Source organism: Frieseomelitta varia, unplaced genomic scaffold (genome assembly GCF_011392965.1).
Source record: "Frieseomelitta varia isolate USP_RPSP 00005682 unplaced genomic scaffold, Fvar_1.2 scaffold_1023, whole genome shotgun sequence".
Lineage (NCBI taxonomy): Eukaryota > Metazoa > Arthropoda > Insecta > Hymenoptera > Apidae > Frieseomelitta > Frieseomelitta varia.
In genome coordinates, this window is record NW_025108666.1 from 21,085 (window position 1) to 31,883 (window position 10,799).

The window sequence follows — 10,799 nt, forward strand, 5'->3', positions numbered from 1 at the left end:
TGAAATACTAACGAAGCGCCGGGCGAGAACTTCACGCGTCCGGCGAACGAGCGAGCGAGCCAAACTGCAGGAGTCGAAAGAGGCACGCGACCGAGAGCGAGAGAGCTCTTTTCAGCGGATCACGTGTCCGGCGAAGGAAACTCACTGAACATCACACCATCCACGAGGAGAAGAAGTGCGCCGCGGTCAGAAAAGAGGGGTAGGGGGAGGGGGGGAAGGGTGTCTGGTGGAAGCCGAGGAATCGATTCGAAACACCTGTAGAAGAGGCGACGTGTTTCCGTTCCGTTTCGTTCCAGCGAGCGGTCTCCAGCCTGGAACAGCACCAACAGTGTGTCCTGTCCTGTCCTGTCACCGTGCACCACCAGCCGCGTACTTTCTCGAGCTTCGTTTTGTCTCTGTCTCCGTCTCTGTCTCTGTCTCTTTCTTTCTATCTCTCTCTCTCTCTCTCTCTCTCTCTCTCCCTGTTCTTTCTTTTTGCTTCAAAAGACACGCGTCTTCCGCTTCCGAACTGAGAATCGTCTCATGATCACGTCACTCAATGATTCACCACCCGCGTGCCAACATAATCTTCTCTCTCTCTTCCGTCTCTTCCTGTTACTCTCCTCTACTTTCTCCGCGACCGTGGCAAATCACGGTACACGTGGACACGACGAAGCGAAGACACGGCGGCAAGGGCGCGAAAACACGGCCTCTCCCGGTGGCTTTCGAGCCGTGAACGTTTCGCGCGGCGAACGAGAGCCGGCTCCTCGACCTGCCTCACTCACGGATCCTCGTCGATCGTCCGGCAAGGAGTTTAACGACCAGTGTACCTCTCGATTGTACGAACCAACGTAATGTACGACGACGACGACGACGACGACGACGACGACAACGACAACGGCCTACGAGAGTGCTCCGTTCGTTCGTTCGTTCGTTCGCTTGCCTTCGTCTTCGTCGCGTTTCCTATAGCTCGTTCTCGTTCGTAATCGTTCGCTCGACCGTTCTGCCTCGAGTACGAGCGCGGGTAGTTTCGTGGCGCGCGGATTCGTCGGATGGAAACCAAGCGCGCACGAGGCCGCCCGGCAGACTGAGAGTAGCAGTCGACAGTCGACAGTCGGCAGGCAGCAGCGGCAGCAGCAGCAGCAGCAGCAGCAGCTAGTAGCAGCAGCAGCAGCAGCAGCCAGCAGCAGCCAGCAGCCAGCAGCAGCAGCAGTACAAGGCGGAACGTTTCCCCGTGTGCCGAGCGAAGCTCTGCAAAAGCGGTCTGCACACGCGGCCGCGCTGTGTTATGTTGTCCCCACTTCCCTTCTTGGAGCGCGCGATCGCGGCTGCGGCTGCGGCGGCGACTCGCCTATCTGCCTGTATGCCTCTATGCCTTCGCCTACCTTGCCTCCTCTATGTCTGCCTGTTTGTCCGCCTGCCTGTCTCATGCATGCATGCATGCATGCATGTTTCGCCTCCTTCTCCACCGACCAACCACCTCCTCCTCCTCCTCCTCCTCCTCCTCCTCCTCCTTCTTCTCCTTCTCCTCCACCTCCTTCTTCGTTCGTACCTACACTCCTTCTCCTTGCTCGCTCCTACTCCTCTTCCTTCTTTTCTCCTTCTCCTCGTGTACTTCTTGCATCCTCCTGCCTCCCTTCACTGCGCCCCCCCCCCCCCGAACACTGCCTGCCTGCCTGCCTTCCTTCCTTCCTCCAAACTGCTCCATACGCCTTCCTTCTCCGCTCTCCTGCGCCTTGCCGCTGCTGCTGCTGCTGCTCCTCCTACGCTTTTCTTCTTCTCTTACCTCTTCGTCTCTTTCTTTTTTCTATTTCTTCCCCTCTCCCCCCCCCCCTTTTTACTCGCTGCGTGTGTTTCGCCGTTTCCATTCTACGTGCCTGCCTCTGTGTCTACGTCGCCTTTCTCCTTTCTCTGTCGTCCGTCCTTTCTTCTTCTTCTTCTTCTTCTTCTTCTGTATTTTTCTTTACTTATCTGTATTTCTTCACCTTTCCCTCTTCCTCTTCTTCTATAGTCTTCGCCGCTTATCTTTCTTGTGCTTCTTCGCTTTTTCGCCCTTCCATTTCTCGCCCCTTTGTCGGGACTAGGGCTTCGCCGGTCTCACCAGCGATACTTCTCTTCCTCTCTCCTCTCTCTCTTCTCTGGTTTACTTCCGGTATTCGACGATCTGCACGCTCCGCACTGGAAGGAAAGTGCGTGCACGCCGCGGGAGATTCGACTCTCTGGCCGGACGAACTGGACACGATCGGGTCCCACCGCGCGTCCAGATATTTTTTGCCCGGTTCCGCGATATTTATAGTACAGTCGCGTTTCTGTTTGTTTCGGATGCATAAATTGTGTAAGGCCTCTTTTTTCGACGCGGAGGATCCGAGCGACTCCGCGTGACGGAGTACAGGGAGGGACAGAAAAGAGAGAGAGAGAAAGACACACACACACACACACACACAAAGAAAAAGTAGCCGAGAGTGTCTTCTTTATTCCCTCGTCGAGGGTCGTTAACTCTTGTCCCTCCGATGACGGATTTTTCGGATTCTTTTTGCGTCGCGCGCGGCCAGAGGGAACGAAATTGCAAGTGCGACGAAAGACGATCCTCTCTCGCGTTCGAGCGTAAATCGAGAGTAACGAAATGTATGGTTTTTGTTTCGGACATTCCTCTCTCGCAAATGTTGTTCGGAGGATAGTTAGAAAATTACGTCTCGCGTTTCGCGATCGTTCGGTTTTCGAACCCGACGAGACTGAGGATAGAATGAGAAGAAAAGAAAAAAAGAAACTAACCTAAACGCAATTGGCTGTTTCTTCGCGAGCAAATTTTCATTATCAAACGTCCGCAAATTACATTTCGAAACGCACGCGCGAGGATAAACTTTCGGACTCTCGAAATAACAAACGTTATCCCGTAGGATAGAAGAGCAAAGAACGCAGCACTTTGACTTATATGTTGGCGTAAACATTTCTGAGGCTCCGTTTTGCTTCGAGATTCTCTCGGCGAATGACAATAGTTGGTAGCGAGGAGAGAATGGAGTCGAGAATCGCGTTTGTTCCTTTCACTCGTTTCGGTTTCCAATCGCCCATTTCGTTTTTCTTGCTTCCTCGCCGTCAGTATTAGCAGCTTTGTAATTTTCTGAAATTTTCGAAGATTTTTCCATTGCGTCTCGTCCCGTTTGTTTGCGAACTTTCGGCCCCTCGATTATCGGAAACTGTAATTTTAGTAATTTTACTAAAGATCTCCAGCGCTTTCAGTTGGTCCAAATATTTTCCCGACGTTGACTTCTTTCACACTTTCTTTGTATTTTGGATGACTTGTTTCATCTCGTCTTGTTGTCTCTCACATGTATTTCCTGTTGTTTCTTATTGATTTGTATCGAATGGAAATTCTGATGGTTACGTTCGATACTCGTTTAGAAGATATTTCTAATGCCTTCAAAGATGCAGTTTAATTGAAGATTTTTTCATCGAGAAGAGCTGATGAATCGGTGAACTTGTTCCAATTTTTGAAATTACCAAAACTCAACGAAAAATCATAAACTATTTGCTTTTATTGGAAACGGTTAGCCTACTCGCTTCTGAAGACAATTACTTAATTGTTTTGTTCAATTCAGAAATAACACAGGATGCAAGAAAAAACCGGGTTGAAATAAAAGTAAAAATTTCACTTTTTCTCAATTTGATAACTATGATACACCATATTCGTACAGTATTTATAAACATTTATCAACCGAATAATTCTACAAAATGATACGCTAGAAATAAAATGCAACAAAATTTAAAGAAGCACAGATAACTTCAGGTTTCGTTGCTAAAACTAAAGTAAAATATATCATCATTGACATCATGCAATCCTAAAAAACACTAAAGACAAAATTTCCCTATAATTCTTCAATAATAGCCCTCTGATCGAGAAATAAGAAGAATAAAAAAATTTTTTCATTCTCAAGCAATGATCCAATCATTACATTGAAAAGCAACGAATTCCAACAGAGGTTAATATTAAAAAAACAGAGAAAGAGAGAAAGAAAGGAAACAGCAGAAACTTAAATCACAAGCAAACTTAAATCTTCCAAGAAACAGAGGTAATAAAGAAAAATCATCCCTCGACTGTGAACTGTGTCGCCCTTTGTAGCGAAGGATTAACGCTTATCGAGCATCCTCGAACCAGCGAACACGCGGTCGCGTGAGCACGAGCGACGCAAGTTTTACGAGGCAGACGGGACGCGCGGATCTTCCGAGGACTCGAATTCCTTCTACAAAGTGCGCGGTTATGTATTGTTGAACTGTTGGAAAAACGGCAGTCGAGTTTTGTAAGTAATTGGATCTTAACTCGTTGGATTAACAAACACGTAAAAACAAAGAATGCACATTTGGTCAAACGATGTACTAAAATTGCTTGGGAGCAAGCTAAACGAGGAAAGACTCCCGATTCGAAAACTCAGAAAATTATAAAACTTTGGGACACGTATCAGGCAATTCTTTTTCCTGCCAAAATTTACCTCAGAAGGCTAAAATTCACCACTGAACAGTCTTCCTCGTTCCTTCGATTTTATGTCGCGACTGTAAGGGACAGAGAAGAAGTTTTAATCAGAACTATCATACAGTAAGATATATTGTCAATTATTTACAACTTTTTCATAACTGAGCGAACAATTGATGAATTCCATCGTCGAACGACAGTTTGGATTAAAAAAAAAAAAAAAAGAAAACGCGAACTTTCCTCTCGGAACATTTTCTTCTCGGTCTGTTACCGTCACAAGTCACAAACGAAGAACGGGGGAGAATCTTCAGGGTTGAATTTCACCCTTCAGCCTTCGAGTGGAATTTCGACAGGAGAAAGAAAGAAACTGCGTGATACGTACCCGTGTACAGTCTACACGTAATCCCTAAGCTTTCATAATTTTCTGAATTTCCGAAATCGGGATAGGGGGAGGGGAGGGGGAGAGCTTCCTCTTGCCCCTCCAACGTCCCCGACAGCCACCTTCTCGGCTCGCAACTATACGTACGAACATAGTGGTTAAGATGTACATACATCACGATCACCGGTCACCGTGGTCGTTGGTCCCGTGTAATTTTTAAGGGTGGCACGAAGAAGAATTCGTGCGTGAGGGCACGCGTGCCGCGGTGGAGAACGAACGCGACGACGCCGGTACTGGTGTTGCGGCGGCGGCGGTGGTGGTGGTGGTAGTGGTGGTGGTGGTACTGCGATTCAGTGGTCCATTGTAGAGCGTGAAGAGAAAAAGAAGAAAAAAGGAAGAAGAAGAGGAAAAAAAAAGAGAAACGGGGTGAGAGAAAAAACGGCGTACAGCGTGACACACACGCACGAAACGGCGAACGACGATTCGAGCCGAGACGTAGAAGAGGGTCGTAACAGACGGTCGACCTTGCCTCCGTCCCGGTGGCAAAGTGCAATAGTAATTGGTGGATGCACCGGTGCTACGTCTCTCTTTTATACCGGGCAGCCACGAGAAAACGGTACCGCCCCCTTGGCCACGTGACGATACCTTTGCAGCCGGACCTACCACGCGCTTCTTGCAGCGCATCCCCTTCAAACGCTACGACCAGCACCACCCCCACCCTTGGCCACACTTGCACCCTTCCTTCCGTATTTCCTTCCTTCCTTTCCTACGTTTTTTTTTTTTTTTTTTGTTTTGTTTTGTTTCCCACTCTGTGCTACCTTTGTGCCGTAACGTCTTCGCATGCACCTCGTTGAGAATTTTGAGAAAGAGAAGGACGAGGGATGAGGGGGGTGATTTCTTTAGAAGGTGGTGAGAGGTGTTGGGAAATGGTTGAGACGTAACGAGGGAGTGTGTTGACGAGTGAGAGGTTGATTGAGTGCATTGAGAGGGTATTGGAATTTGTGGAACGGTGGTCAAGGGTGGTTTTATCGATGAGGATGTGTCGGGTCGCTATGCGTGGAGTGTTGTGCGAAACGTTTTGAATTATCGTTGGCACTGTAACGAGATTGGAGTATCACGTTTATATTGGTCAACAAATCTAAAAATATATCAATCTAAATGTACATATCAACATTTAACGAGAGTTTATAATCAATAAAGAGATACTTTGTTACGTATACACTTAGTAAAATAATTGATAAAAACGTGTTCTTAAACGAATTTCAAAGACCAAAACACGGAATTTTCATGTTGCACAGATACTTTGAAAAAAAAAAGAATAGGTATTTATTCGTTGAAAAACAAAGTAAAAAGCAAAATACTATCTATTAAATTCTGCGCAACCCATTAACCGTTTAAAAAAATGTATCAACTTCTTCATTACGGCACATCAAAGGACATAAAACGCAACTACTTCACTTCGCAATAATAAAACTTCTCGCTTCTCGCCAAGAGAAGAGGGGAATCGAGCATAAAACGTGGTAGCAACGGTGCTAAAACGCGAAAAGAAAGTCCGTTTCGTCGTAAAAAATTTTGCGGATTATCTTTTCAAACTGCTTTCGAGGGAACGTCCTCGGAACGCGGCTAAGAAATGTTAAAACGAGGGACGAGATTGGTCGGAGAAGTGGACCGGCGTAAATAGAGGCAAGATAAAACGCTCGGACGATGTCACGATGATCACAAAGTTGCAGCGGAAGGTAAACACGGTTGAACGAACCCATCGTTTTAATGCAGTCAGCAATGAAATTCTCGCGATCCGGGCCGAATTCCCTCCATGACGATCCGGGCTTTTATGGCAGAACTCGAGAAATCTCAATACGGAACCCAGTCTCTCGTCCCTTCTTCTCTTTTCTCTTCTCTCCTCTTTCTTTCTTTCTTTCTTTCTTTCTTTCTTTCTTATCCTCCAGCTTCAAGAAGAACTCGCTGCAAGGGAAAGCAAACGTTCCTTCTTAAGATCCTCCCCGTCTAGACGCGTTCCTCTTCTAAATTCACGAAAATACGAAAATTATCCGCTCGTCTGTTTTTCTTCCCTGTTTCAAGATTGAAAGGATTGCTTCTTTCTCTTGGATATTGAAACGATAAATACACACAGTACGAGTAATCACGTGTATTAATCAGAATCAAAAGGTGTACAAAAATAGATATCAACCGTACAAATGATAAATGCATACAATTAATTATGTATATTGATTGAAATCAGATGTAACTGTAAATACAAAAACATGTGGAAGAGGATGGCAATGATGAATAAATACGCACTACGATTAATTACGGATATCAATCAAAATCAAATATAATTGTAGATGTAAAGAAATATTCGCGATGCAAGAAAGAACACAAAAAAGTCTGTAAAAAATTATCATGAATCTACGCAGCGAAAATAAATTCCAAGAAATATACTCGCTTAATATACTCTTGTCTTCTAATCAATTCCAATAAATATCAATCATATCATTTAATTATAATTCAGTCATATCATTAGATTATTTATCATATCAGCTAATTGTAGTTAATTATAACAAATTATTGTTCCCCACGAGTTAAATGAAATATTCGATTGACTAGATCATTGCTTTACGTCTGAAAGAGAATTGCGCCGCAGTGCAAGCCACCAAAAATTCCTATGGAAAATTATAAATTAGTCACGCTGTTTCTAACGTTGATAAATCGATAAATAACCAACACGTTCGTTCCGCCAATCAGTATCTCCAATAATAATACCAACGAAAACCATCTGTCGCATCGATTTATCGATTGTCACTGGCGTGAAAAATTCACTGGCTCGATTCCTCCGTCAGCGACGTGGTATCATACACAAACACGTTCACACATACGTAGGAAATATTCGTTGGTGCGTCGAGTGGCGCGCGCTCGTCTTCGCTAAGCTACGAAGGGATAAAAAGCGAGCGAAAGGGGAGGAAGTCGGAGGGCAGTGGATCGCGGTGCGGTTGTGGTCGATCCTGTGCTCGACTCGATAGAATCGCGACAGGTGGTGAATACCTAGATAGTCAAGCGGTGGTCACTCTGTCGATCGTCAAAGAATAGAGCGAACAAGTCAAGGTCAGCTGTGCGACCGGATGCAGCGGCCTAGTCTCGTTCTGGCAATCTCTTTCCTTTGTGCATCCTCCATCCTGGCTTTTACGCCGCGCGATTCTGATACGCTTCAATGAAGCCAGTTAGCTCTCTCTCTCTCTCTCTCTCTCTCTCTCTCTCTCTCTCTCTCTCTCTCTCTCTCTCTTTCTTTCTTGCGCGCGATGGAAATCCGGGACTATTTCTCTCGTTTCTCTCTAATAGTATGTATACCTTCACGCGATCAGCTTTGCCCTGTTTGCTCGCTGATTGGAAAATACTCGCGACGAGTATCGCGCGATTTTTAACCCCTGAAACGCGCAGGTTTCTCTTCGTCTGCGAGCAGAGTAGCTGAGTGTCGTTTACAAGGAAGAAAATAATTAACAGTGATTTTGTTACAAGATACAAAATTACGTAATTATGGAACGTATGGTGTTCTTCTTTTACTTTCTTTGTAAAGTACATTTTACACATATTTATCCATTGCTCTCGTCAAACGTAATTCTCTCTTCGAAAAAACGTACTACACTTTCTTCACCTACAAATTTCTTAAACTTTCTTTCATGTATACTGTCCATTACTGTATGCCTGATTAATTCGTGGTTAATTTCGCTCTGGTTAATTTCATTTCACAAAATTATGAATTCGCGACTACACGTATATGCTTTTTACAAACTATACTCGCAAAGGTTAATGATTAAAATAAACAAAGTATCTGTCGATGATCTCTAATTTCTTATCTATAGCGACGATTTAACTTAATTTCATTACGTTTATGAGATGTTCATAGCTTTACATAGACATAAAATTTCACCTTTCAGATATACGGCTACGCAACGTTATAATTATGCTCCCTGCTATTTCTTAATATTAAAATTACATCTCCTATTTTCTACACACGTATAAAAATGTTGCAACGTATAAAAACTATCCACTCGAGCGATCACATTTGTCCGCGAGTTGTCTCGGAGGCAGTCACCACAGTCTGGATCGCGCCACAATTTTCGCCGCACCCTATATATATGTATGTATATATCGTGGTGCATCGATCAGTGCCACGAGCATCTCGCAGGACGTAAGGTTCGAATTACACGAACGATCGTATCCTTCGCGAGACTGTATCTTCTCCGCCAGCTTGATTCCCCAATTATTCCTGCCCTCGCCGCAGTTCGTGCGCCCTTACCGTCTTCTTTTCTCTTCTTTTTCTCGTCTCCTTTTATCCCGTCTGCTTCTTAAAAAACAGGAGAAAGTGTTGCACGCCTCGATATCGCTTGGAAACTTTCCGAGCGAAATATCTCTCTCGTCTTACTTTCTTCCTTTCTCGTACAGTGTAAATCGCGTCTCAGAGCGATATTGATGAAATTATCGGAATTTCTTACTCTCAAGATTATATTCTTACGAAGAAAAAAAAAAAAAAAAAAAAAGAAACAAGTTCAAATGAATCTTCTTTCCCAATCTACAACAAAAATTTCTACAAAAGAAAAAGAGCATCCTGGTCGCGTACCAATAAAGTCATTTCAATGCACGATCCTCTAATTGATCCCGCGGTCCGTATCATTAACCCGGACGATTCGGTGCGCGCTGCTTAGCTGTTATTAAGGCGAATCGAAAAAGAAACGAGTGGAACATCCGTATGATCGAACACCTGTACGATCGGAGAAGCGTCCAAACGATCGACGGCCCATTATGCCACGCAAATGGCATCGCTTTGGCGCAGAGACAGGAAGCTGCTACAGAGAGCCACCTTCTATCTCTCTCTCTCTCTCTCTCTCTCTCTCTCTCTCTCTCTCTCTCTCTCTCTCTCTCTCTCTCCGTCTCTTTCCCACTCGCGATCTTTCCCTCTCCCTCCCCGTGTGCTACTGCACAGAGAGCATCGACTTCTCGCTCGCGCGCGACCGACGACACGAGTGAATCTAGTCTGTATATGGTCGGGCCCAGTCCGTCTGGCCGGCGTCCAGTCAATGGACGTGATTCACTGTTCGCCGACGGAATCTCAGGCAGACGGACGGAACGGATGGCCGAGTGGGAGAAGAGGAGAGGAACCGAGGAAGAGATACCGCGATCGGTCGCTCGAGACCTTTGCCGAGAGAGACGGGCTCACCCGGTGGCACCGCACAGGTATGGATATATGGCGGCCTAGGGATCATCGCCGGTGCGTAAATCAAAATTTTTAAAGAGGGACACAGTGGCTCGCGAGAGTACTTCGAATCCTTTTGGAAACTTTTTTTTTCTTTTTTTTTTTTTTTTCCTGATAAACGTGGTTGGAAATTTTATCTAGCATTGATGAAAATTCGGGAAACGGCGAACGTTTGAAAGTTGTACGCGTCAAAGATTTTTAGAGTACGTAGAACACGATATTTGAATTTTTGACGTAGCGCAGGGAGTTTTCGATCGAACGGAAATTTTTCAAAGTATCATATAGATTTTAAAATACGCAAAGTGGTTTGCAAGAGTTACTAGAATTCTTGTGACGGTAAATTTCTGTGCTCTCGATAACAAAGATAAATATTCGGAAAATATTTAGATATTTTCAAGAATCGTTTATGTTCGCTGAATTGAATTGAATTTTTATTATAATTTTCTACGAATTGTTGTTTCAAACGACTGGTATAATATTTCGCACGTCAAAGATTTCGGATACTTTCGAACATTTGCGTTTGATCGAAAACTTTTTTTATTTATCCAAAACATTTCAAAATTACTGTAATGAGATACGATTGTCATGATTGTGTTGGTAAAATTTGAAACGAATCTAAAAATATATACGAAAGTTACAAGACTTCCACGGCACTTGTAGATTAGCAAAAAATTAATATACGAGTGTGTTCAACACATAATAATGGTGCGTAATTTTAGTGTAATAAAACA